The sequence below is a fragment of the Dermacentor silvarum genome, chromosome 5 (assembly GCF_013339745.2).
Source record: "Dermacentor silvarum isolate Dsil-2018 chromosome 5, BIME_Dsil_1.4, whole genome shotgun sequence".
NCBI lineage: Eukaryota > Metazoa > Arthropoda > Arachnida > Ixodida > Ixodidae > Dermacentor > Dermacentor silvarum.
In genome coordinates, this window is record NC_051158.1 from 143,950,647 (window position 1) to 143,977,945 (window position 27,299).

The 27,299-nt window shown below is 46.7% G+C and overlaps 1 long non-coding RNA gene across 3 annotated transcripts in view; it reads left to right on the forward strand.

Annotated features, from left to right (window-relative positions):
* The window catches only part of LOC125946043 (uncharacterized), a 78,462-nt gene that overhangs the window by 38,732 nt on the left and 12,431 nt on the right, over positions 1-27,299 (forward strand). For all 3 annotated transcript variants that reach the window (XR_007467343.1, XR_007467342.1, XR_007467341.1), the window contains exon 2: positions 14,417-14,494. This is a non-coding gene — a long non-coding RNA (uncharacterized LOC125946043). The remainder of the gene's footprint in view (positions 1-14,416; positions 14,495-27,299) is intronic.

Below are 27,299 nucleotides of genomic sequence, written 5' to 3' on the forward strand. Positions count from 1 at the left end.
CTATAGCTTCCTTCCACGAAGACGGGATATATCCATGCGCCCACATGACATTGAAAAGATACAGGAGTGTTTTCAGCGCTTCAGGATTCAGGTGCTTAATCATTTCATATATGACACGATCACCGCCTGGCGCAGAGTTATTGCAGCAAGCGAGGGATGCTTTCAGTTCAGTTAAAGTAAATGGATTGTTGTAGGCCTCACTCGATGAACCTTTACGTTTTAGGGGCTGTCGCTCTTCGCGTTCTTTGAACCTCAGAAATGCTTGTGTGTAGTGGGACGCACTGGATACATGTTCGAAGTGTTCACCCAGACAATCTGCCTGGTCTTCCAGGCTCTCACCTTGGGTACTGACTAACGGTAATGGGTGTACCTCCCGGCCTTTTAATTTATTTACTCGATTCCACACTTTTGTCTCATCCGTGTAAGAATTTATACTGGAGATGTACTTCTCCCAACTCTCCCTTTTAGCACGTCGACGTGTTCTTCTAGCCTGGGATTTTATTTGTTTGAAACTAATCAAGTTTTCGGCGGTTGGAGAGTAGCGAAGTCGTCCCCAAGCTTTGTTTTGGTTTTTCCGTGCTTGTTTACATTCTTCATTCCACCACGGGATGCGACGTTTATTCGCTAGTCCATTAGTTTGACGGATGCATTTCGTGGCAGCGTCAATTATAAAGCCTGTAATATACGCCACAGCGTCTTCTATATTAAAGGATGCAATATCATCCGTGCGCAAATACGTAAGTTCTCGGAAACGTTCCCAGTTAGCTGTGTCAACCTTCCATCGAGGAATGTGTGGTGAGCTTATATCTTGTTTTGTTAAGTTTAATATAATAGGGAAGTGGTCGCTCCCAAAAGGGTTCTTAAGAACGGACCACTCTAGGTATGGCATTAGTGTGCTCGATACTATAGTTAAATCTATGGAGGAGTATGTATTATGCGCCACACTGTAGTATGTTGGCTCTTTTTTATTAAGTATACATGCTCCTGAGGAAAAGAGAAAGTTTTCGATTAGGCGACCTCTCGCATCGCAACGAGAGTCTCCCCACAATGAGTTATGTGCGTTTAAATCTCCGACAACTATGTATGGAGCCGGAAGTTCATCTATGTAGTTTTGAAATTCGGTTTTATTAAGTTGATAAGTTGGAGGGATGTATATAGAACTGATAGTGACTAGCTTGTCAAACAGCACCCCTTGGATAGCAACTGCCTCCAGGGGCGTACGAAGTTTTATTTCCCGACAGGCAACACCTCTGTCAACTATGATAGCAACACCGCCGGATGACACAACAGTGTCATCGCGGTCTTTGCGAAAAATAGCATACTGTGTGAGGAAATTTGTTTGTGTATGTTTGAGGTGTGTTTCCTGAACACACAGCACCCTGGGACTAAACTTGCGGAGGAGTTCTTTAACGTCGTCAAGATTTTGGAGGAGACCTCTGACGTTCCAGTGAACTATTTGAGTGCCCATATTAAAAGGAGTGTTGTGCTGTGTGCTTAGGTGTGCAATACCTTAGACTACAGAGCCCTTCTCAGGCCCCGTTATGCGCAATTTCTCTTTTTTGGAGCGGTCGAAAGACGCCCGCCGCTCCATAGGCGCTGGATGCGCCGCTTGGCTGGAGGTTGTGTCCATCGCCTCTCCTGAGGCGCTGGGCATCCGCTCTTGCGAGCGGTGTGTTCGTCTTGAGGGTCTCGCCTCAAGAGGTGGGACCCTAGAGGCCACCAGCCCGGAGGTCGATGACCCCTTGTTCTGAGATGGCGGAGCAGCGCTAGCTGCACCCGCCGAGGGGGCGGATGGCATCGCTGGCGGCTCACTATGCGTGAGCTGGACAGCAGCCGGTGGCTGTTGTGACGCTGCCCCCTGACGCGCCACTTCAGCAAAGCTGTTTTTTGGCAGATACGACACCCGCCTTCGTGCTTCCTTGAATGATAGATTCTCTTTTACTTTAATCGTCACGATTTCTTTCTCTCTTTTCCAAGACGGGCAGGACCGCGAGTATGCGGCATGCTCCCCATCGCAGTTTACAGTGTAGAGCGTTTTCACAGGATTCGGATGGATGTTCGTGGGCACATTTGGCACAGGTGAGGCGGCCACGGCAGTTCTGGGAACTGTGGCCAAATCGTTGGCACTTAAAGCATCGCAGAGGATTTGGAATATAAGGCCTAACCCTGATCTTCATATACCATGTCTCGATAGTATCGGGCAGGTTGCTTGAACCAAATGTGAGTACTAGGTGTTTGGTATCGATCTCTTTTCCGTCGCGCCTCATTTTAATTCTTTTGACATTGATCACATTCTGATCATTCCAACCCTCTAGAAGTTCGGCTTCAGTCAGTTCCATCAGGTCATCATCGGACACGACACCTCGAATAGTGTTCATAGTACGATGTGGGGTAACTGTCACCGGGATGTTCCCGAATGACACTAGCTTAGGCAGATTTTCATATTGCTTCTTGTCACGGAGCTCCAGAAGGAGATCACCGCTCGCCATCTTAGACACTTTATAGCCTGCACCAAAGGTTTCCATCAGGGATTTTGCAACTACGAAAGGTGACATAATTCTTGCTGTCTTTTCTGGTTTCTGGGAATGTACTACATGGTATCTCGGAAAGTTTTCTTTTTGTCGTCCAAAAAACTGGAACACTTCATCGGTGCGCCCCCTTTTCTGGGGGCGATCGGGTAAAGCGGGGAAGGACCAAGCCATAAAAATAATATTCATTCGGCAGGAACGCCAGCCACCCACCATGGAGCCCAACAAGGGGACGATGTAGGACCTGGAAACACCATTCCCACAAACGCCAGCTGTACGTTCCCGCTATAACCAAATACGTATAACCAAGGGTGGTTATGACACACAAGGTTAACCCTCGCCGCCAGGAAAGTTAGAAGTAAATGGAAGAGAAAAGAAGACAGGAAAGATTAAAAGTGAGGGAGAAAGACGAAGATTGAAGAGAAGGACAGGAAAAGGCAACTGCCGATTTCCCCTGGGTGGGTCAGTCCAGGGGTGCCGTCTATGTGAAGCAGAGGCCGAAGAGGTGTGTTGCCTCTGCCGGGGGGCCTTAAAGGTCCGAAAACCCGGCATCGGCTCAACCCCCAGGATCCCCCTTTCCCCAGACACGGCTCAGCCGCGCACGGCTACACGCGGGAGGGTCTAACCCTCATGTGCTCGGGTCCGTGGTGGCGCAACTCACCAAACGTCTGCTTGCGCAGACGCCCCTGCGGGGGAGGGCCTGTTTGTAAAGAAACTTATTTTGTATACCATTGAATTTTATTTAGCTAGTGCAATGACTTCGTCATTTACTAGCTTGCATTGTGTCAGAGTCTTCATGTCTTATGTATTATGTAAAGATGCACTTTTCTATGTGCCTGGAGCGCCCCTGCATTTGCGCAAAAAAATATACGCAGTGCACATGCTCGTGTTAAAGGCTAGGCAGCCAGACACGAGAGATAAATAAATATACATTCTGCTAGGTATTTTGAAATAGTTGTGTCGTATTACGCTGTAAAGCCTAGGCAGAAAAACGCAAAATGAAACAGATTACATACTCTTTGCGGACTACCACTTTATGTAGCATGCAACAGTGTTGTAGGGTAGAGAGCTGTGTTTAGAGGTCCAGCATTACATTCTATTTGAAGGCTGAAAGAGCAATATTGTAAGAGCAAGGGGAACCTACAAATAGTCAAGAGATAAGCAGGTGCCAACAGCACAATGTTGTACCCAACAAATGATCAAACGGTGGCATCCGCAATAATAAACGAAATAACTGTAGCGTATGTGACGTGGACCTCCACAACTAGCAATTATGACCCAGTTAATACGTAGTGAATTTCATAGTGCATTGAAAACCACAAATATTCAATCCTACTGTTTCTTATGGCGTAGTTACAAAAACTAGAATGCACATTGTAACCTTCGCTAACTTTTGAAGGGTGGTTAAAGAATATATTCGCGTACTCTCGACAGATATCGATACTTGGCGTTTTTCTAAAGCCTTAGAAAAACTAATATGTACCATTCTGGAGGAGCAGTTTCCTCTACAGGAACGAGATAGCGCTTTCGGAGGCGCGTCGCACGTTCCCTCAGCAAGCGCACGAATACGAAACCATTACCGGTTCTGCCGTGCGTCCAGCTCCCGGAAATGCAAACAGGTGTTGGCTAACACACCGTGATCCATTTATGCTCAAAATGCGGAGCACTAGAGTGAAGACGTTTGCTGTAGTTCAATGGAAAAATGGTGACTGGCAAATTAAGGAATGGAATGAATCTGTCTAACCAAGTTAATGAACCAGCTGGTACATAAGAATAATCTGTGTTGCCTACCCTTCGTGATGAATGGATTTCCTCGACGACTAAAAAAATCACTCATCCGCCAGTATTACATTGCTTAACTTCAAACAAAGCACTTTAACCAAGGAACGTCGGCAAGAGTGAGTACCCCTCGTTACACAGTGCCAACGAAAGTAGCGCCGTTTCCCATCACAGTAAGTTTCCCGCACGTTCTCTACACGCATCTACCCCACCTCACACGCAAGTTTACGCCCACTCTATGGCCTACGTATCAGAAATAATTTAATTGGCGCATACCCATGCGATGGGCGACGGCGACCACACCGATTGCACACGCATGTTCGAAGCTGAAAGCTTCGTGACGGTTCACAGAATAAGGGAGTGACTAGCGATAATACGCCTTCACTACATGCTATTACCAAGCTCAGAACATATACTTTCCAAGCCTTGTGCGCAGTAAGAACAAAGCTATCGCAACTGACGACACCCGCGGGCGTTTAGGCAGACAATAAACAATCAGACAGGGACCGCACCGAGGAATTTTACTACGTTTGAAACATGACTAATCATTGCTTCCAAGTACTCGCCATGTATTGAGCGAAGAGCAAGAGACTCCGCTCCTGACTTCATTCATAAGCGGAAAAGTCTGTACACCTCCGAAAGCACTCTCATGACCTTTAAAGTTGTGGCGAAAGCTTCGTGTCATCCGCCCAATGACCGTCGACGATATTCGCCGAAACAGAACTTTGCTGAGCCGCACCCACGTCATGCACGCCTATTGTAAACACGAAGGCAATGGAGGCAGCTGAGGCAAGCAATGGGCATGTCAACACGTGAACAAACCTGGCGGCGCCCATGGGATTGCCGTGAAAAGGGTCCATGCATAAGACTGTCTAGCAATTTCTGGCATCAGTGCTGCATAATTTTCGACATGGTTCTCGTCAGCATTGTTCGATGAAGGCAGACACGCTGATACAAGCAGAAGAAAATGTGAAGACATTTCGCAAACCATTACTTACATTACCAGTATATACAACAGTGCCCGATTCAATCCTGTTGGTTCATTGCAGCATAAAGCCTATTTCATAAACTGAATTTATCTGCTATGCAGGGCATTGCTTATGATTTCACTGCTTCTTATTTGAACCATCGCAAACATTACGCAATAATAGGAGAATATTCTTGCAATATTAGATACTTTAAAAATGGGAATTCCTTAGGACAGAATTTTGGGGCTAGTTTTATTTTGTGTTTACGTGAAATGCCTCCATAATTTTATCATAAAGCCACAAGTAACACCATTAGGCTATTACTATGGCACTACTTTAATAATCAACGGTAAAACTCCTCACGATATACAAACAATAGTGGACGAAAGAATGCCATGGTTGTAATAATGGAGAAGGTGTTTTCCTTATAAATACCGGAAAAGCCAAAGGAATCCCATCAGTACAATCATCAGTACCATCAGAACAATCAGCGATAGTATAATATATGAAACACTTAGAGACCTCACAAAGGCAAGCCAAGAGAAGCATGAAATAAGATTCCAGTGGATACCTGGACATCGTAACATTCCTGGCAACACAGCAGCCGATGAAGCAGCACGACAAGCACACCTCAAAGATGATGCGATTTCGCTCCCAATATCAAAAAAATGAATTACGCTGCATCATAAGGGCAACATCTTTAAAATGCGTAGGGATACGTGGTTTGACCAGAACTCGAAGAGCTATGATTTATACCATATTGATCCGCTTAGTGAATTCAAATTTCCGTTGTCATTAGAGAGAAATATGGAAACCCTTATTCATCGATTACGACTAGGCACTGCCTACACAAAACATTTCTTACATAGAACTGGCCGTGCGGAAACCCCCGAATGTGATTGTGGATTTGTATATGAGGATATATATCGCCTCCTTTTAGATTGTCCACATCACGACACACCAAGACGCCGACTTAAATCAACTTTATTGGCATTATACCGCAGAACTTTCAGTTTAGGCCCTTGGTCAACAACGGCCTTGCAAAAGAGCGCTCTAAAAGGGTTAACAACATTTCTCGAAGAGAGTGGCATTGTTGGCCGTTATTAACGCTTATAATGTTTCTTTTATTTCAATGTAGCTGTATATGTGTTTGTGGATGATGTTATGTTTATATTTTGTTCTGACTATATGTGATAATGCATGTACACGATGCGTGCGCCACCCGCTGATTAGAGACAGTATTGTAAGGCGCCATTATTGTTCATATTATTGAGACTTTCTTCTGCAGTGCAGTGGAGTGATTGAACTTCTTAATTGTATGTACCACGTTTTTTTTTTTGTTTCACCTTGTCGTGTTGCTGTGCAAACGTTGCTTCTATGAGAAGGCTATTTTAAACCCTGTATGTTGTAGGTTAGACCCATTCAAGAGCTAAGGAGTAGCCGGCGCCTTATTTGTGCGTCAACATCTCCTCATATCATATCAATAAAAAAAATACTCCACAAGCCAAATACTAAAATTGTGCAATCGCCGATGACTACACTGAGTCGTCATGTGGTCCAAATAGCAGAATGTATAAGAATGCTGCACATACAGATAGAATCACACTTGTCTAGAGCAGTCGAGCGGCCGGCTGCGGGCTGCAACAGCGCCGCGTACTGGCGGTCGCTGGGTTCGAGATATGTTGGATGCAAGCGCCAAAAGCCTGCATGCGGCATGTGCACTTGCGGCCTATCTGCGATGTCAGCCTGTAAATTTGATCATAAGTGATAGTCATGTTACTTTGTGTTGCTTCTCCTTTTTTTTTTGCTTGCTGTCGCTTGTGGAACCACCACTGTCCGTGATAAGCGTGGATGTGCAACGGAATGCATGCACTGGCTCTGAGAACTACACATGATTCAAGATAGATAAAAAAAATGGCAATGATTCGTCGGCGTCTCGTTGAATGGTGACGCCAACGCCAATTGGCACATGAAGTGATAGACGCAAACGACGACTGAAGCGAAGTAAAACGCATTTTTTTGCGATGGCTCCACGGCTAACGAAGGAAGAGCGGCTAACGATCACAATAATGGGGCGTAAAATGACCCATAGAGCTATTTGTGATGTGACAGGACGCCCAATAGGAACTGTGAGCAGAGTCTTAAAGGCGTACCGTGAAACAGGTCGCATCGAAGACGTTCCACGTGGTCGCCCTGAAAGGGCCACGTTGCCTGAGGAAGACCTACTGATTGTGGCCGCATCAGCAGCAGACCCCTTTCTAAACGCGAAGGAGATCAGGGATGAGCTCGGCTTGACAAGTGTCAGCCTGGCAACAATAAGACGGAGGCTCCACGAAGCTGGCATTGACAGCAGTGTTGCGTGCCAAAACACTCTCCTAGAAGAATCCCAGTCTTGAATTTGCCTCCACGTGCGAGTCGTGGAATCCCGACAACTGGCGTGCCGTTGTCTTCACCGACAAAGCGTCTTTTTGCACTCCGTGGGACGTTCACAGAAGGGTCTGGCGGCCCGAAAGGTGTCAGTAGGTTGGCGAAAATTTCAGTAGGTGCTTCTATCCTTGATGAGCTCGGTTTTTTTTATGTGTGTTATGTCTACACGATCAAGCCGTGAAATTTTGGCTATCAGCAGTACGATATAAAGTAAAACTATAATAATTTGCTTGTATTTTTTACTCGCTCGAATGTGGTGCATTGCCATTTGCAGTTTCCCGTCGGCTTCTTATTCTTTCACCTACGTCCAAGCGTTATGTATTTTATGCACAATTATTAGCCGCCGACAAGGTGCTCTGTTCTCCGTTTATCAAATTACGACCGGCCTATTCACATGGCATAAGCCGCCACCTGTATACGAAGTAGTGTGACTTGATTGCTGGGAATACAGCCAGACCAGCTCCTCACATTACAATGTGAAAGCTTTAAAGGCGTTCACTTCGGGATACAGATGTGAAAGCTACACAAGCAGCCAGTGCAGTGCAGCCCATAGCGCCACGTACATTCAGTTCGTTTCATCAGTGTAAGCATAAAAGCCTCGTTTACTCTGCTCGCTGCCGACAGGGTTCGACTAATTTGTGTGTTCGTCACCGTGTTTCGTTAAAGAGGATTTTAACATTTGTGCTGCAGGTTCGATGATCGATACACATGGAATGTCCGTTCCAGTGGCCGCACATCCGTCCATGTGTGGGGCGCGGTCAGCTACACAGGCCTCTGACCACTTCACCGTTTAGCAGGCCGAATGACGTCCGATGACTACATGGACATCCTACAATATACATTGGTGCCCTACGTGCTTGATGGGCTATTTCCCGATGGCCTTTTTTGGCTTCAGCAAGATGGCGCGTCGGTGCACACTGCCAGGTGCGTCAAAGAATTGCTTGATAACATAGGCGTCCCCACATTTGAATGGGCCGGCGCGAAGCCCGGACCTCAACATAACTGAGAATGTTTGGGGCCTAATGAAAAAAAAATTTGAGCAGAAGGACCGCGTTAACGACTGCTACAGGTGAAGAACTCTGGGCAGCTATTCAAGAGGAATGGGAGCTAATTTGTCAACTTCCTCATTACGTGTATTCGCTCTATGATTCCCTACCAAGGAGGATCGCCTCTGTGACCGAACGGCGAGGAGGACCGATTGATTATTGATTGCATGCGTTGCAGTGGTGCACTCATACCTTTATTTTTGCTTCACCAGATTGAATGAACGTGTTATTCTACTTTTGTTTATTTTTTCTCATAAGGCATTCATTAAATCATGTGTGCCACACCCGCTTGAAACAACACCTCATATATGTCTGCTGAACTATTCATTTCAGTAGTTGAAGTAGCAGCCCGATACATCTTCGAGATTGCAAATTGATTACCGTCTTTAATAATGCTACGTTAGTAGAAATCTTCACCTGAGGGTGAACTTCGTCTTCCCCATTCAGCCCTCTGAAACACCAGGATGCTTTCATCTAGTTAGACATTCAGTATTTAGAAACGAAAGTACTATCGTGCTGACTTTGCGGTATAGAAAAGAATTTAGGATCAGGGCCTCCAGGAAATTGAAATTATTTAATTACAGAAAGTCTAGAACAATATCAAATTATGTGAAATGTTAAGCATCTCGCTGCACCATTACACATATCTTTGTTTTACAAAATGAGTATTTTAGAGCATGTCAAGAGGACGAATTTCACTTATACGATGAATAACCTATTTGAAATTGTTGCAAAGCGTAGTAGTATTATCGCAAAGTTATGTTCTCAAATTGGTGTTCTCAAAGCTCCGTAAGGTGCAACATCATTCACTTTCTTTGTGTCCCCATATGCGATAATTTCTAAAAAAAAGAAAGAAGAAAACATGGCTTGCATTATTGACGCCAGAGCTGGAATGTTCTTCCTTGTGCCTGCTACCCGGCGTCGTTCGATAAACACCCTTCCAAGATAAACAACTTCATGCTTTTAATGCGCCTCCCATAAAGTTAAGCTTCTCCTTGCTGTTTCTGGCGTGTTACCATTTATTCTATGTGTTGCGTTAAGCGTCTTCTCAAGTTGCTGTGCTTTTTCGTAAGCTATAAAGCAAAAATGAATAGCTTAAGCTTCAAAAGGATACGAATCTACTAGGGGAATCGTGTTTCATTTTTTGCTCTGTTATCAGCTGCGGCGACGGCTGCACGCGACGAAGCAGGCAGCGAATAAGCGCAGATCCCGCCCACCCACGTTCGTGAAAAAATCTACAGGCCGATAACAGAAATGGCCGCGAGAAGCCATGCCGCATGCAGGCTTTTGGCGCTTGCATCCAACATATCTCGAACCCAGCGACTGCCGGTAAGCGGCGCTTCTGCACTCCGCAGCCGGCCGCTCGACTGCTCTAGACAGGTGTGATTCTATCTGTACACTTCTTAACCATTTTATCATGGGATGATAAAAAAATACTTTTTGGAAAATCTCGGAAGGACTTCGTTCACAAATCGAGAGTCTTCCCTAACGACACGGAACCTATTCAGGATTTGTTCGGCACCCGCAACGTTACAACGCGTAATGGACATGGTGTTGGCACGGTTGAAATGTGAGAGCTCCCTCATTCTACATGTATGCTGACGTCGACGTGAATTTCGACGACCACCTGTGGCGACTTGACCCAATACTTGAGGCCATCAAGTATTCCGGGCTAAAACAGAAGCTGGAAAAGTGTCGCTTCGCTTGCGAAGAGCTTCTGTTCCTGGGTCACATGGTCAGCAAGTCTGAAATCCGTTCTGATTCACAAAACACTGCTGCTATTGCAAAATTTCCGCCACTCACCGACAAGGCAGTACGCAGTGCGCTTATTACAGGTGCCTTATAAATTACTTGTCAAGCCTCATCGCGCCTCTGACGCATCTCATGAAATCAAACGGCGAGTAAAAGTGAGACATATCACGTGTGGAAGCATTTCAAAAACTGAACAATCCCTGCATTCACCACCGCTAAAGGCACACTTCGAAGAAGACGCCGGTACCAAACTCCCAACCGATGTAATTAGCGTTAGACTCCGTGCCCTGCTTCTACAGAGAATTGACGGACTTGCTAAAAGTCATAGCTAACGCTAACTAACAATGGATTCAATTACTCCATGAAGAAAAATTGCTTTGCTTTCATATGGGCTACAGTAACATTTCGGCCTGAATTTGAAACTTGAGAGACCCTTGAGGCCGCCTTGCACGGTGCCGCCTCAGACTGCAATAATTTGACATCCCCATGAGCTAGAAATCCCGAAGGAAACGCTGATGACTGCTGTCTTTCCCGCGCTCTTACCCATGCGCCGCCAAAACACGAACAACACGATGACACCTTCCTATGAAGAAACGTTACAGGGGTGCTTAAGTCTGCTTATGTGATGTTATCCAAAGAAAGCGCGTGGTGCACTTCCTCAATTTGTTGGAGTTTCCGCGTGAGGCCTATCATAGCTACATTGAAAAGCAGCGGGGAGGTGACAGACGCCTGCGGGGTTTCTTTCTTGTTGACGCTTAGTGAGGCAGATCGAAGTGTGCCCAACCCTATCGTCACAGTGCGATTAGTGAGGAAGGTCTTGATGTATGCGTAGGTTCGACGGCCGCAGTTAAGTTCAGCGAGTCCGTCGAGGGCAGCCTGATGAATAACATTGTCAAACGTGCCTTTTATGTCCAGGGCCAAGAGGATGTGTGCCCCGTGTTGGAGTACTGTCTCGAGGACTTCCTCCTTGATTCGAAGAAGAACATCTTGGGTTTATAAGCGGGCTCGGAAACCAAACATGATATTAGGAAGGAGTGAATGATCTTCTAAATAGTTCTGGAGGCGGATGGTAATCACTCTCATAAATTTTGCCAAGGCACGAGTTCATTGAGATAGGTTGAAGTTTCTCGATCTGAAACGCCTTGCCATGGTTTCGGGATCAGATTATTGTTTGCATGTTTGCATTCAGGCGGAACTGTACCTTGTTCCCATTGTGGGGAGGGCTACGCTCGTATGCGGCGTCAGCTGTTGAGGTCAATCCACGGTACCAGCGTGGGTGACGGAGATCACTGCTCCTGCAAGGGGCGATGGAGAGCGGCTACAAATAAGGCCCAATGTGACGCTCCCTTGGGCTTTTTCACCGCTGGCACTGGTGGCACCATTGCCCCGCGACGAAGGGTCGCTTTCGTCATTGGTGGGACGAAACCATGCGAGCAAAAGCGTAGTGCCGCGGCAGATGGGCTGTGGGGCGACAATATGGCTCCAGAATAGCGCGCGTCGTCTGTATGAAAAGAAGGCGCTGCATTAGCAGAGGTCTGTCTGCGGCGGCGTCTGTGAATCGCACTCACGCTCACCCAAATGCTGCCTCTCGCGATATCCTGATTAGCGAGGCAGTTGCGCCACCCTTTGCTACACTTGCAATATGCCGAAAAAGACAGATTGTCCGTGCTAAGTAAGCTACTCACAGCGTTCTGTTCCTCATATAAACCGTGTACCTATATACAGTAATCATCATATAATCATAAAACACGTATAGAGCTCCGCTAAAATTTCATGTTAGGGAGTATTGTGAACGTCGGTGATTTATTTCGCCATCTCATGACTTCCGGCGTACCAGCACGTCCAGTACGCCTCATAGCGCGATAATTTGAAGACTCGGAATATCACAGACCACCTTGGTTGCTTTCAGTGTAGCGAGAATGCTCACCGAGGTAACCGTCAATAAACTTATCGCAACATGAGTTTGATTAAGATAAGGAACAGGGTGACTACCAGAAGGGGTACTAAGGACTTTATTACAAACATGCCAGCAATTGAGAAATCTGCACAGTTCCACCAATCTGTCGATGCGGCTTTCATAAATTAGGAGCAGCTGTTCGATTCAGTATAGACGCAAGTATTTAAAAGATATTGCGTTGTCAAAGACTAACGGAACCATACGTAAATACCTTAGCAAGCACCTTTCAAAGGTACTTTATTTCTTCACAAGAAACGGGAGGAAATGCTGATTAACAAGAGCGTTCAGCAAGAAAACCATGTCGCTATCTCATATGTAACTCACTGCAATATTAGAGGCATTAATACGACAAGACTACAAAGAATGAGTTTCGAGGATGAACAGTGACTACACAGAGAGAGATGGAGAAATGATTGGGTAAAGGCAGGGAGGTTAACCGGAAGAGATTCCGGTCTGTTACCCTGTACTATGGGAACAGGAAAAGAAAAGGTGCAAGGAATGGAAAGTGAACACTCGTAGCAGTCGGTGGTTTGTCGATGATGTTGCCCTGTTCAGCAGTATGCGAAATTTGTTTCAACTAATGATTGGGGACTTACAGACGGCCCCAATCCTGAACCGAAAAATAGAGAAGAATAAAATTGGATTACAGCAGGCATTACAAATTCATTACCGGAAGCTTACTGCTATTAGTGAAAATAAAACTGTACAATTATTGCAACCTACCACTACTCACATTACCTTATTGACTTGTAGGTTAAGCAAGAAGCTTGAGAAGTTAAGGAACGCACAACAATCGATTGAATGACAAATGTGAAGTGTAACGTTAAGACACAAGAACACAGTGGTGTAGATTAGATAGGAAACCTGGGTAGCTGAGGCTCTAGCTGTCGTTAAAAAGGATAGAGGGAATGCATAGGACAGGCAGCAGGTGGTCTAATACAGCTCCAGAATGTGTGCCGAGAGAAGGGTAGCGCAGTCCAGGGCGGCAGAAATTTAGGTGATATGATAAATTTAGAAAATGTACAGGCATAGGGTGGGGTCTTTTGACGCAAGGCAGGCACAAATGTACTTTATTTATTTGTTTATTTACATATACTGCAGCCCAATATAGAGCTATAGTAGGAGTGGGCACATTATACATTGCTAGACAATAAAAAACATACACATACACAAAAATATCTCTGTGAAATGAATATCTCTGTGAGACACCATCGTCCTTCAATGGACATAAGACGGATTATAGCTAACAATAATCACCCCCTAATCGGTGTAGGCAATTGCTTGCTATTTATAATACAGCTGCTGAATTTTCAACGCATTAGTTCGTTCATCCGCTTGAGCCGTTTCACGGGTGTAGCTAGCCACCCGTGAAAGCCATGATCGGGTCCACGTATCTTCCACTACAACCATGTGACCTGCAAGTCTAAGTGACAACTTGCAGAAACCTCTTTATGCTACTTTTCAGGGAAGTTACCGACGTTACATTCAGTGCAAGAGAAGATTGCCTTCCTCACGAATGCATCGAGGAACACAAGGCTATAAAAAACAAGTGCGAGGAGATTGGTTACAGCGAGCAATTAAGCAATGAATGAGTGCCCTTGCCTTCCCTGTTCACATGATTATCGATAAAATTCACGACTCTTAGTGCCAGTATCGACCTATGACATTGACTTATATATTTTACTTTATCTGAAGGACCGATTGAAATGAAAATAGGGATTTCAATGCTTAGTCTTTAACACTCTATTCGAAATTTTCTCGCCCGATGCTATAATGTTGTTCTTTAAAAACGCAAATAACATCTCACTGCGAAAACAATAGCAACATTTTAACGCCACAGTCCCTCGTTCTTTGTTTTCGGTTCTTGAGCTCATTACAAAAGCTGTTGAATATACGCCTGCTAATCAATCCTGATCAATCAAGAATCTCATCAAAATTTCCATTATACTTGTTACGCAGATGCCGGGCCGCTTACGAAGACACTTAACTACTGGGACCACATGAAACGTTGTGGAATTCTAACACTCCATCGCTATGGTAAGTGGGACAATTTAGTACAATTCTCTTTATTCAAGGTTTCGGGTTTTGTGCGCTGCGAATACACGACAGCACGGGTTTATGACAAACAGCTATCCGTGACTCATTTTACTGAAATATGTGTAAATATTATGTACAATCACTATATATCATTTTACACGCTTCATTATGGAGTGAATAGGCATCGACGACAATGATCGAGCATTCAGCGAGGCGCTTGTATCGAGCACTGTTATTGACGTAGAGAAAATGGAAATGTTCGAGGCCTTCACATTTGACGCTGACAGAAATATATGTGTCAGAGCTCTTTCGGAGGAGTCGTAAAAGAAGTAAATAAATGGCGCTGCGGTGTGCCGACCGAAGAGTGCAATACTAACTTTTCCGAAATATTTTTTTTTTGCATTCTTTGACCTCCTTCGTCTTTCCGCGGCACGCATACCAGCATGCTGCGTCGCAATCAGGGATCAGTTGAAGTTAGCGCTCGGCCTGCTTAGGTGTGTTCCTTGCCTATCTTTCTTTCGCGCTTTCAGAATGCACGAGAAAAGCACAGCTTTACGTACCGTAACTCACCACCAAAAAGAAATGTCGCAGTTTTGTAAATGACATCTTTTATAGCATTTGAAATGGACAAATTCGATATGTAAACTTAGAACTTACGTGAATTTGTTTTAATCTTAACATGGATTTCGGAAAAGGTTTCGAGTATTATAGAAAAAATTCGAGGACGATTAAGCTTCGCCTTCAAAATTGGAACGCGATAGCGTTATCGGGACCCTTTCGCATTTTTTTTGAGCCGGTTTCACTGCAACACAGAACGTGGGAAAGCCAGCTTACAAATACCAAGCTTACACCGATCCCCTGAAAGTCGGCTTTACTTTTAAACAGAAATACATTGCTGGGAAGACATTCTTTCAGAGGCAAGATAACTCGTCTTATATTAAAATGTGAAGGCCCTAGACCTTTTTTTTATTATTTTAATAATTGTTTGCTATTGCCACGACGCGCGAGTGTCCAAAACGCATTAGGCAGGCCAAGTCCCAATTTTACCTGCCGAGGATGCGAGCGTCATCCCGATAAGATTTTCGCAAGTAGCATACCCGAGCGCGCCGCTGTTGGTAGAAACGAGGGTTTTTTTTTTTCAGCCTCCTTGGGTAGAAATGCTGGGAAAAGGGGTTTGTGTTTGAGTTTCCTCGTAACAGAATTATGTTTTCTCGTGCATTGAAATAACAGTCCGACGCCACCATGTCTGTAGGTTGTGGTTTCAGTTTATTTTATTTGTGCATAATATGTTATGTTAATATAATATGTTAAGTCGTACTTTACTATTTTCTGACAGATTTCATTATGAGAAATTCAATTTTTGTTCACTAATAAAAACTGCGGAGAGCCTGCGTACTACGCGCAGGAACTCCGCAGGCCCACCGCGCCACGCGGAGGGCTTGCGCGGTCGACGTGATTCGCGATTATTTTCTCCGACACGGACGCCGACGCCGACGCCGGATTTTCTGCGACACGGGGCCCTTAACACTATCGTGGTAAGAAGAAAAATCGCCGTTCCTTCCACTCCGTAGAGATGGTAGAGCAGCGAAGCTGTGTTAGTTACACCGAGTCTTTCTCAATAGAAGTCAAAATTCCCAAGCAAGCCTCTCGGCGCTGCCGTTTAAACTCGGCATCTCTGGCGCGCATTCGGGGTCCGCACACGACGGCGAGCCCGTTCACGAGCCAACTTTCACTGAGGCTCGCGGTAGGTAGCTTCTTCCTCAGGATTACACACTACTCGTGGTCTTCCGATTGTTGTAGCTGGGATGGAATGTGCGGAACCACTAATCGCATGCTCCGTGTATGCAACCTACGCTACTCCTTCTCACACGCCACTCCTCCGTGAACCTTTTTTCCTACACCGCCACTGTTTGGCACGGCTCACGCTCTCACCCTCCAACGCGAGTACTGGACGGCGCGACTTACATCATCTCCCCCCACCCTCCGTTCTCCTTCACACCTGCACCCACTCACAGCATTCTCACAGGGGCCAAGGGGTAACTCCAACACCTTTCCCTCTGTTGAGCTCTCCTTTTTCTGTGCTCTCCACCTAGGTCACGTGGCCCCTTTTTAGCGAAGTCCGACAGCGACGGCACAGGGTCCGCATAAACAGCTTCGTTGTAATACAGGAACTGTTTCCGTTCTACTGTATTATTAGATGCAGTTCGCACTTTTGTGATTGCCTGTAATAGTTCTTAGTTACGGTGCAGGAAGCTTTAGTTTCGTGATCGAAAATTCTGCAATAATTGAAAAAAAAAACTTTTATATTCGCGGAGGGCGCACTTAAAAATCTACTTCCTGCATTCATCATATTTTAACCTTTTCCTTTCAAGTGATGTGGTTGCCAAAAAAAAGACGATTGCGCTCTAATGGGACAAGAGCGGTAGAGCTAAAGCTTCCTCTAACACGAACCGTTCACTCTTCCAAGCCTAGCTTTCGCGGCTGACCAGTGCCACTTGTCTGAAAAGGAGAGCCGTATGCCAGACTTTAATGAGGTGACTCTCGTAAGTGCACGAGGAGAAAATATTGTTGTGCACATGAAAGTCTACGCCAGCATCAAGGGCAGCATAGGCCCGAAGGGCTCACACCAGAGGAACAATTGAGAAGGCCCTCGAGGTGCCCTGCAGGCTCAGTCGATTATCGCCAGAATGCCACCCAGAAGTCACAAGAAGGAGAAGTCTTCACACATTGTGCAGGGATAATGCCATGAATGATTTCCTAGATTTTTTTTTTCAAAGTGAAGGTACTTAAGGACTTTATTGCGATAGCAATTGTATGGAAACTCCAAGCAAATTTTTGTCGTCATCGTTGCCGCCGGCGTCACCGTGAGGTTCCCTATATATATATATGTAGAAGTATGTATGCTATATTCCATGCCATGCTATATGACATGCGGTACACGTGGTTTATATTGTCACACCATTATATCACTGAAGTTGCACAGACCAGGTCTTCCATTCTTGACAAAATTATTCCTCAAAATTTTTAGAATAGCAGTCAACAGACGTCATGTAAGAAAACACCGATAGCTCACTCTTTTCATCTTAAGTGTATACAGACTTAAGTACAAAAAATGCGAAACAATCACACAGTTTACACCGGAGAACTGGCCTCAGAGACAGACTATAAGCAGTGCCGTATTCTCCATTTTCACCCGATAGCCTTTACGGCCCCGTGTCGCAGAAAATCCGGCGTCGGCAACCGGCATTAGATCGCGGGTGGCGGAGAAAATCATCAACCACATCAAGCGCGCAGGGTCTCCACGTTGTGCAAGGTTTTGGTGAAGAAAAATTAAATTTCTCACAGTGAAATCCGTCAGAAAAACGGTAAAGTACGACTTTGCCATTCGACGTCGGATTTGCCGTCGGATTTTTTACCAATCGGCGACGGGTTGCAATTTCAATATACGAGAAGCCCTAATTGTGCTACGAGGAAACTCATACACAAACCCCTTTACCTGCATTTCTACCAGACCTGCGCGCGTGGGGGCAATAGCAAACAATTATTATAACAATAAAAAAAGGTGCTAGGGCCTTCACATTTTAATATAAGACCACATATATTGCCCCTTGAAAAATGACTTTCCAGCAATGTATTTCAGTTTAAAAGTGCGCCGACTTAAAGGGATCGGTGTAAGCTTGGTCTTAGTATGCTGGCTTTCCAACGTTCATTGTTGCAGTGAATGAAGCCTACTTGCCGTATGCGAACGATGCGATGCGAACGGGTCCCGATAACACTATCGCGTTCTACTGTTAAAGGCGAAGCCTAAGCGTCCTCCAATATTTGGGTGCTCTTCTTGCGGAGAACTGTTCTCAGAGACAGACTTTAAGCAGTGCCGCATTCTCTATTTCTTTGTGCACTTCTTTGTGCCTCCTTTTTTTACATATCCTTTCTATTATCTTTTATCCCCCTTACCACCTTTCCCCAGTGCAGGGTAGCCAGCCGGTCTGAGAACTGGCTAACCTCCCTGTCTCTCCATCTATTCCTCTTTCCTTCCTTCCTTCATTCGAATGTTATCGTTGATTCTATCTGTTGTGTATGTTCTCGCACAACCTCGTGCAACCAGGTTGTATGTACGACGCGAAATGTGGTGTGTTTTCTGGAAAGCACAAGGGCACCAGCGATTACGCTGGTACTTTCGACGAGTGAGGTATAAAAGCCGACGCGGTTGAACCGCAGATCACATCTTAGATGATCTCCTACTTTGCTCACCGCCATCGTTGTGCTTGAGTGTTGCTTGTTTTCCGGGGCACAAGTTCCCCAACAGAGAGATAAATTTGTAACTCACAGTTTTGACACTGTTGTTATTCACCGACACTACAAAGTGACATGAGGTGGAGCACCCTTTGCGTTCATGTACCGGACGACCCCGCAAAGCCATCATCCATGCCTGAACACCCAAGACAGCACCGACGTCGCCCCGGACCTTCGAGTTAGCCTCAGGCTAGAAACCCTGCCCTCCGGAGTTCGGACTTCTAGCCGTGACGACCAGGAAGACCAACACTAAGTCGGGAGCTATGATGACGGGCTCAGCATCGTCAGCAGTGGTCGTATTTCGACTGCCCACGGAGCCATCGGCTTTCCTTCAATCATCATTTGAAGACCCTGAAACCTTTCTGGAGACGTACGACAAGACCGCGACGTTCAATAACTTAAGTGTCGACTACAATTTGTGCCATCTCTATTATTGCGATAGCAATTATATGGACACTCCAAAGCAGATTTCTGCCGTCGGCGTCGCCGTCGCCGTTGCCGTGAGGTTCCGTATGACGTCAATGGAGATGAAATCGTCGCCGCGCGCCGCCGAACGCTCTATGTGCGAGTGAAAGGGCGCGAGGGACGCGCTCTTTCACGGGGAGTGAACCCACGGCGGAAAACAAACGCGTGTTCTGCGCCGTGCTTCCTTAAGGGCTGCAGAAGTAGGCGTCTCTTTCCTCCTTTACAATCACCATATATGTAGAGCAAACGCGCCTTCTTCCGACGCGCTAAAGGCGGTGGGGGAGGGGGGGGGGAGGGAAGGGAGGTTACGTTTAGCTGCGGCACCAAGTGCCTATTTATATCAGAGGCTACGGCACCAGTCAGCAACACCGCACGCATTTTGTGCGAACGCGGGCAAAACGCCGACGGCGTCGACATTAGTTCTGGGTGTTGCCGGTGCTGCATGTCCACGTTTATACAGCTGATAAAGCTACTATCATTTACTCCGTATAGCTCTCAACAAATTTGCTATCGCAATTGATGCTTCGCCTTTCAGGTGAAACTGCGACCACTTTTTTTTTTTATTTGCATGACGCTAGCTGCGCCATATCTGGTTCGAGAACAATGAGACCATCCTAGCGAAATGGGACTGATTTCGTGAGAACTTGTTGAACACCTTCACGAGTGTCGTGCGCAAAGAAAATTCCAAAGTTTTCTTGTAAACCCAAGCACAACAACCGAACGAAGACATCGCGATCTTCACGAAGGGGACAATTCGCATATTCCGCCAGACCAACCCATACATGTCTGGACAAAAGAAAGTTTGGTTCCTGATGGATTGCTTGGAAAGGCCCTCAAATCCGGACAGCTGGAGCACACCTGAAAACGCCGACGGGAACCCTGTGACCTTCGTTATACTTCAACAAATCTCAAGGGACGTTTCTGGGCGTGCACTTATTGAGCCAACACGACGCGGTCATCGGCTTAAATCTCATGTCGATAACTGTCCACAGATCAAGCGATACCACCAGAGAGGGCACTCAGTCATCGTGTACTTTAAGGTCAAGGTAGTATGCCTCCTCGTGCCCGCATCATGACTTCCGTCGCCGCAGAAACAGCCGGAGACATCGCAGTCATCCTCGAGAACGACCAACAGCAGCTGCTCGATCGTGAAATCGGTGTTACTAAGACTATCGTCAAGCTACCCCGGGGAAAAGCACAAATAATGGTGACGAAATTCAGCCAGGAATATAAACACCTCAACAAGGGCTCGAACATCACTGACATGGAGCAAGTTACAGCAGTCAGCGATGCCGTTGTTCTCTCGGATTCCACGTAAGCTATAAATGGGTGCACGTTCCTAAGCCACTTTTAACAGCGAAGCTGTTCTAGCTAACCGTAAAAAGTGCCCCCTGTTGCAAAATCTTCCCGACCATGACGTCACTGCGTTGCCTAGCATCCACCTCGCAGAGCGGCGTGTGCCTCGCCTCCTCGCCGTGCCGTGCACATGTTGCCTTGACATAGGACGTTAAGGAGAGGGAAGGAGAGCATGCGCACGGCGCGCAATGCTCGGGAAAGTGGCAGAGAAAATGAGAGAGAGAAAGAAATTGTAGCAGCACCAACGAGGCAGCAGCTCGGCAGGTTTCGACTAGCCACGCCCCCACAAGTGTGGAGGCGCAGCTTAGCCATGGCGTCACCGGGGAGATAAAGGTCCCAGCCGCCGCGACGGCGGCACAACTCTCGTTGACTCTGTGGTGAGTACATGGAGCCATGGGACGACCAAATAAAATCTGGACACTCGAAGCAGAAGCCACTCATCTTGAAGCGCGCCGTGGGGCCAAGCGAGAATCTGCGCATCGGCGGCGAGGCGATTCGGAATACCGTGCTTAGCAGCCGCTTAGCATTTCCAAGCAAAAAATAGCCAAACCTAGTAAAACCTGGAAGAAGCTAGGTCGACCACCAGCTACGCTGTTTACTCCAGCCTTGCACCATTAGTGCAAGCTGCCCCACTTTTTCTCAAGGATAATCTAAGCCTTCCCAGCCACAAGCGAGAACAGCTCAAGGGTCTCCTCCGAGGACAAGCGTTCAACAACAAACACCAGTTCATAAGTATCACATAATAACAGAAGTATCCGCTCGACCATTCCGCCAAAGCCAGTACCGAGTTTTGACTAGACAGCGAGAGACCATAAAGTAACAAGTCGACAAAATGCTCCACGACGAAATCATTCAGCTGTCGAATAACCCTTATGCGTCTCTTGTGGTCTTAGTGAACAAGGATGGCACTTTGCGGTTTTGCGTCGATTATCGTCGCCTGAAAAAAGCTACTAAGAAGGACGTATTCCCACTCCTACACATAGACGATGCACTGTACCGACTCTGCCAAACATAGCATTCTTGGTCGATGGGCCTCAAGACGGGCTACTGGCCAATCGAAGTCGACGAGAGATATAGAGGGAACAGTGCCTTTATCACGCCGGACGGCCTCTATGAATTCAAACCCAGGCATTTTCGCCTTTGCTCGCCACCCGCAACTTTCTAACGCGATAGAACACACTACTGTGTGGCTTGAAATGACCAACCTGTTTAGTCTACCTTGATGACGGCGTCGTTTTTTCCCTCACACTTCGACGATCACCTTATGCGCCTTGCGACAGTAATAGAGGCCACCAAGTCATCTGGAGTGACCCTGAAACTGAAGAAATGCCACTTCTCTTACGAAATCGTTCTGTTCCTGTGCCATGTCATCAGCAAGTCTGGAGTCTTTCGTGGGAGGGTGTTCTGTAAGAGTCCACCTAGTGGATTGGGTTCACCCTCGGGTTCTCCCGCACGCTCGCAAGATTTCAGGAGGAGGAGGAAACAACTTTATTTTGTTAATTTGGCGTAGTGAGGGGTGGCTACCAGGTGATGTCTTACAGCCACCTCCTCGACTCTTTTGATGGCCCGAAGTTGAACCTCCAGGTTCGGCTTCATAAGTATCGCTTCCCGCGCTTCAGGTGAGGGAGCGACAAGGAGATCTGGAGTATAGGGGGGGGGGGGATCTTCTCTGCAGTCCCAGAGAATATGATTTAGGAGGCTATGGACTCACATAATGAGCAGTGTGGGTCTGCCAAGTCAGGGTAAAAGTGTGTGTATATGAAAAAATATTACTGGTCACACGTGAACGCTGACGTCGCCACTTAGTCTATGCAGGAATAGAACCAGACAAGCCCAAGGAGAACAACCGCCTACCTCCCATAGACGAATGGTCTTACGGAATGGCTGAACAAGGGCGCTATAACTTAAAGCTACTCCAAACTTCTCTATTCAAATTCTGCAATTAGCCCACCATGATTGGTCAAAACATCTTCGGGCCACTCCCAACTTCACCTGTCTGTCACCCGACGTCACGAAAACCGCGATCGCTCCCCGTCTGCTATAACGTGTACACACTGATTATGCATGTATAAACCGCCCAGAAGAAAATTATTTATTCCTTACTCGATGCCTTTTCACCATTAGCCCCCTGCTATTGGTCCAATGTTTTTGAGCTACATCCACTTCGCCTGTCGGTCACACAACCTCACAAAACCGCGAAATCTCACCGCGTCAAAGTGACGTGTACGCGAAAAAAATGCATTATATGCCGAACAAAACTGAAAATTTTTCTGAATTGCCAGAGACTGCCCCGTTCCGAAAGGAATAGAAGATGGTTGGCCGCCGATCGTTCAGGCCCTCGCTACTCGCACCTGCCGGTGAGCATGTATTTATTCGCGCATGATGCACCTTTTTGCGTGGCAGTAAAACGTTATCGAGACCTTTCCGCACGTATACGACATCTCTCTGCCAACTCTTCCTTGTTGAGGATCCGTTATAGCGGCATTCTTATCCTTTCGTTGCCCGCCGCCGCGATTTTCGACCAGCCACCGCAAGCTAAGTAAGGCGAAGCGGACGAATCTCAGAAGCCGGCACCACCACCCTCCTAATGCGGTTATCTATTTTGTCTATTTTCACTGCGCTGGCCGGCCCCATCGAAAGCCGGCAGATGCCACGCCCTATTGGAATCAATGTTATGCGAAGCAGAGGGCCTACCAAGTGAACGAAACAACCATGAGAGCACGAAGACGTAGGCGGCTCTTTCAAGACCTACATTACACGCATGTCATGACATTCATGTCATGAGTCCTCAAGAGTCCCTTTAGCTACACTTAAGAGACCTTAAGGCGAAAGCCTTAGTCATGCACATGACTATGATTTCGACCATCAACCTTTAGTGTTTCCATCACTTAGTACCCACGCCCGAACCCATTTCAGTGGTTTTTGAGTGTTAATCTTTTTCGCTGAGTCATTGTCATTTATGCTGAGTCATACTCATGACTATGACTTCTACCAGCCTCCTGTAGTGCTTCCTTTACTTAGTACCCACGTCCGAACCCATTTCAGTGGCGTTTGAGTGTTAATATTTTTCCGCTGAGTCATTGTCATTTTTGCTGAGTCATGCTCATGACTATGATTTCTACCATTGTCCTTTAGTTTTCCCTTCACTTAGGGCGCACGTCCGAACCCATTCCTGTGGTTTTGGGGTGTTAATCTTTTTTCGCTGTGTCATTGTCATTTTCGCTGAGTGATGCTCATGGCTATTACTTCTACCAGCATCCTGTAGTGTTTCCTTCACTTTGTACCCACGTCCGAACCTATTGGAGTGGTTTTTGAGTGTTAAACTTTTTCGCTGGGTCATTGTCATGACCTGCATGACACGCATGTCATGATATTCATGTCATGACATATCATTTATGTTCGTCATATACTCTTGTCATAGTATGCGTATTTTGGTACATACCAAGTTAACGAAACGACCATGAGAGCACAAAGTCATAGGCGGCTAGATAAATAGATACGGTCAAAGTAGCAAATGTTCGCCATGAAATGCTTCGCATTTAAAAACGCTGAGTGTAGACAATGTTATTCGTTTTGAAAGCAAACAAAGGTGACCTCCTATAATCGAGGAGATTGTTTGATTGGGTTGTTCAAACAACGCTCCGGATCACCGCCCGATGCTTGCGTCGGCGGTAACGTAAATTCGACATCAGGAGATTGGAATAAACACAGTTTGGAATAACTTTACGTTATACCGCTCCAAGACTCTCACCGACATGCTTGCAGTGCACTTCGACGTCGAGCACAACATTTAGGATGCCGACCTGACGTACGTAACCTTTGCTTCAGCACGACTGTGCAAGAAACAACGCAGATCACGCCGTTCAAGCTGATTTATACGCACAGAACCCGACGAGGACTCTCGACGCCATAATGCCACACATCACCGACGAAGAAAATCTCGACGTCACTGCCAATCTCCAGCGCCCCGAAGAAGCCCGGCAGATCGCCCGCCTGCGCATCAAGAACCAGCACAGGACCGACAGCTGGCACTACAATATTCGACGACGCTACGTGTAATACCAGCCCGGCGACCGTGTTCGGTTTCCACCCCGATACGCTGACGAAGACTTCGTGAGAAGCTTTTACGCCGCTATTTCGGACCCTAAAAGATCACACCACGTATTGGCGCATTGGACGCGCTTGACGGCATTTCGTAATCGCAGCGGCGGTGCTCACGGCCTGCAATAGTTCAGGTTGGGCGCCTTGCGCCCTTCTAACAGTGCTAACTAACTCTGGGATTTTGTTTCTTTTATATTTTATCTTTGCTACGTGTCCTTTATTTTTGCGCCTATTTGTAGCATCGGGACTATGCTTATTTAAATGGGGGCTTTGACACGTGCACTTATTTTTTTTTTCCGGTGACTCAATTTCACCCGCCAACAACTCATTGTGATCGCTCAGCGCAAGACGCACCGGCATTATTGGAAACTCACTCGAATGTTATCGTTGATTCTATCTGTTGTGTATTTTCTCGGCGAACTTCGTGAAACCATATTGTAAGCGCCACACGAATTCTGTAGCACTTCTGGTAGGCACGCGGGCACTAGCGATTACGCTGGTACTTTCAACGAATGATGTATACACCATTTTATGGTAGCGTTTACGTGCCGCCATATTGGGCTGATAACGATTTTGTTTTCTGATTTTAACAACGAAGTTTACGGTACTACAGTCGATTCGCAAGAATCAAAATAGTTGTATAAATGCGTTGACTATATTACGTGACTTAACTTCTCATAAAACTAAGAAATTGTTTGTGTAACAGCCCAAGATGGCGGCGCCCATGAATCGAATATAAAATCGTCTATAAAAACCGGCGTGGCTGAGCCGCAGGTTTGCTCGCCACTATCGTTGCGCTTCAGTGCCTCTTTTTTTCCAAGGCACAAGTTCACCCAATAAAGAGGTAGCTCGCAGGTTTGACACTGTGCCGTTCACTACACCGTAACAGTATTGATACGGGTTCATGGTTTCTACTTGCCTGTTACGCTACCAGCGAATTGTCGCTGTTCAGCAATTTCGCCCAAGGTGCTCGATGCGCTTGTGTTAAAAGGCCCGTGAATCATACCTGATAATTCAAAGGCAATCCAGTGCAGGGGACGTAAACTCCCTATACTTCCCTTGGGACACTCGGTCGCCTGCCGGTACGCGGGGGCAGCGCCGCTTCCAGCACTGGTGGTTGCCGGACATCCTACTGGAAATAATTCACAAGCAAAACAATTCCTCCATGACGTCACTGATGAGGTCAGAAGGTAGAGGGAGAGGGCGCGCCGCCTGGAGGAGGTGGGTTGCCGCTGAAGCCCTCCCTTCCCACTTTGCAAGCAAGCGGGCTTTGTTCGTGGTCTTTTGCAGATCCACTGGCCACGCGGCCACATTGGCCAAGTCGCGGAGCAAAATCCGCTCATGTGTGGTGTGTTTACGAAGAGCTTTCTTTCTGCCGCCTTTACCTTGCAAGCTTCTATTTTTTTTAAATCACTGGGGCATCGCGCATACAGACCAGCGCCAATCAATTACAATGACAAATAGCAAGCCATCGTTAACTACCAATATTCGCTGTTAAAATGTTACATTTCGTCATTTCGGGAAATAATCGATTTGAAATTCCTGACGTGTGGTTAAGTTTAGGGCTACTGTTGAAATAATCTTCAGGTTCAATGGGGGCTAGCATAAACAAAATTACTTCGTGGGACCATCATTTGTTAGTATGGTTCGTATGCTGTGAAGTGGATCCACTAAAGCTGGCCGATTTCTTAGCCAGGCAAAACTCAAGACAGGTAAAACTCGAACGTTTTCATTTTATTCGCACATGTCGTATTGGAAAAAGATTGACCTCCACGCAGTGCCAAAGTGTCTATCGGCAGAAGCAATTTTCATTCCCAACGGGAGCTTGCACATATCCGAACGTAGATTCCAGAAGATCCAACCTAATGCGAAAATTAAGAAGCACCATGGCTGTGTCTTGCTTTTCTTACATCGTAAGCTGTTATGGGCTAATTCTAAAAGCCGTTTCGGTTCGCGTTGTCCGCCGCCACCGCGTAACCGCTATCGCCCGAAATACGAAAAGAAAGTACCCAGTCGCCGCCGGGATCGAACCCAGGCCCGCTGCATGGGACTCAGATACTTCACCACTGAGCCACGCAAGCGCTTGCCATCGGATCAGAAAAAGGCCCTATAAACACGCCCTAGGTAGGCGCGCAGGCGCAGACGACCCGAGCCTCTGCCAGTATGGTGGCGCTATCTAGTTAAGGCGCCTGCAAAAGCCGCGTGCACACGCGCGGACGACAAGATGCGATTCAGACGAGGCGCGCAATAAACGCGATCCCGATGTGAGATGTGCGCCAGGTATTCTAGGTACCTCTTCGGTACATGTTATGGCGTCTCCTCGCAAGATACGAACCCCTGCTGGAAAAGCGAATCGTAGAGCTCCGTGCGCGGCTAAAACCAAGCATCATCAGGCTCAGCAGACTGCTGTGCAGCGAGCATTACAAACCACAGCTCGCCGTTGACGCCGGGCGGTTGGTTGAGATCGCTCTCGTCAAAACGAGGCGAATTGCCGCGAAGACCCTGTTGTGCGTGGTGCCGAAATTGCTACTCTTAAGCCGCTCCATTAGATTACGCAGTGACTGTGCTGCGTGTGCCGCACAGGCCTGTG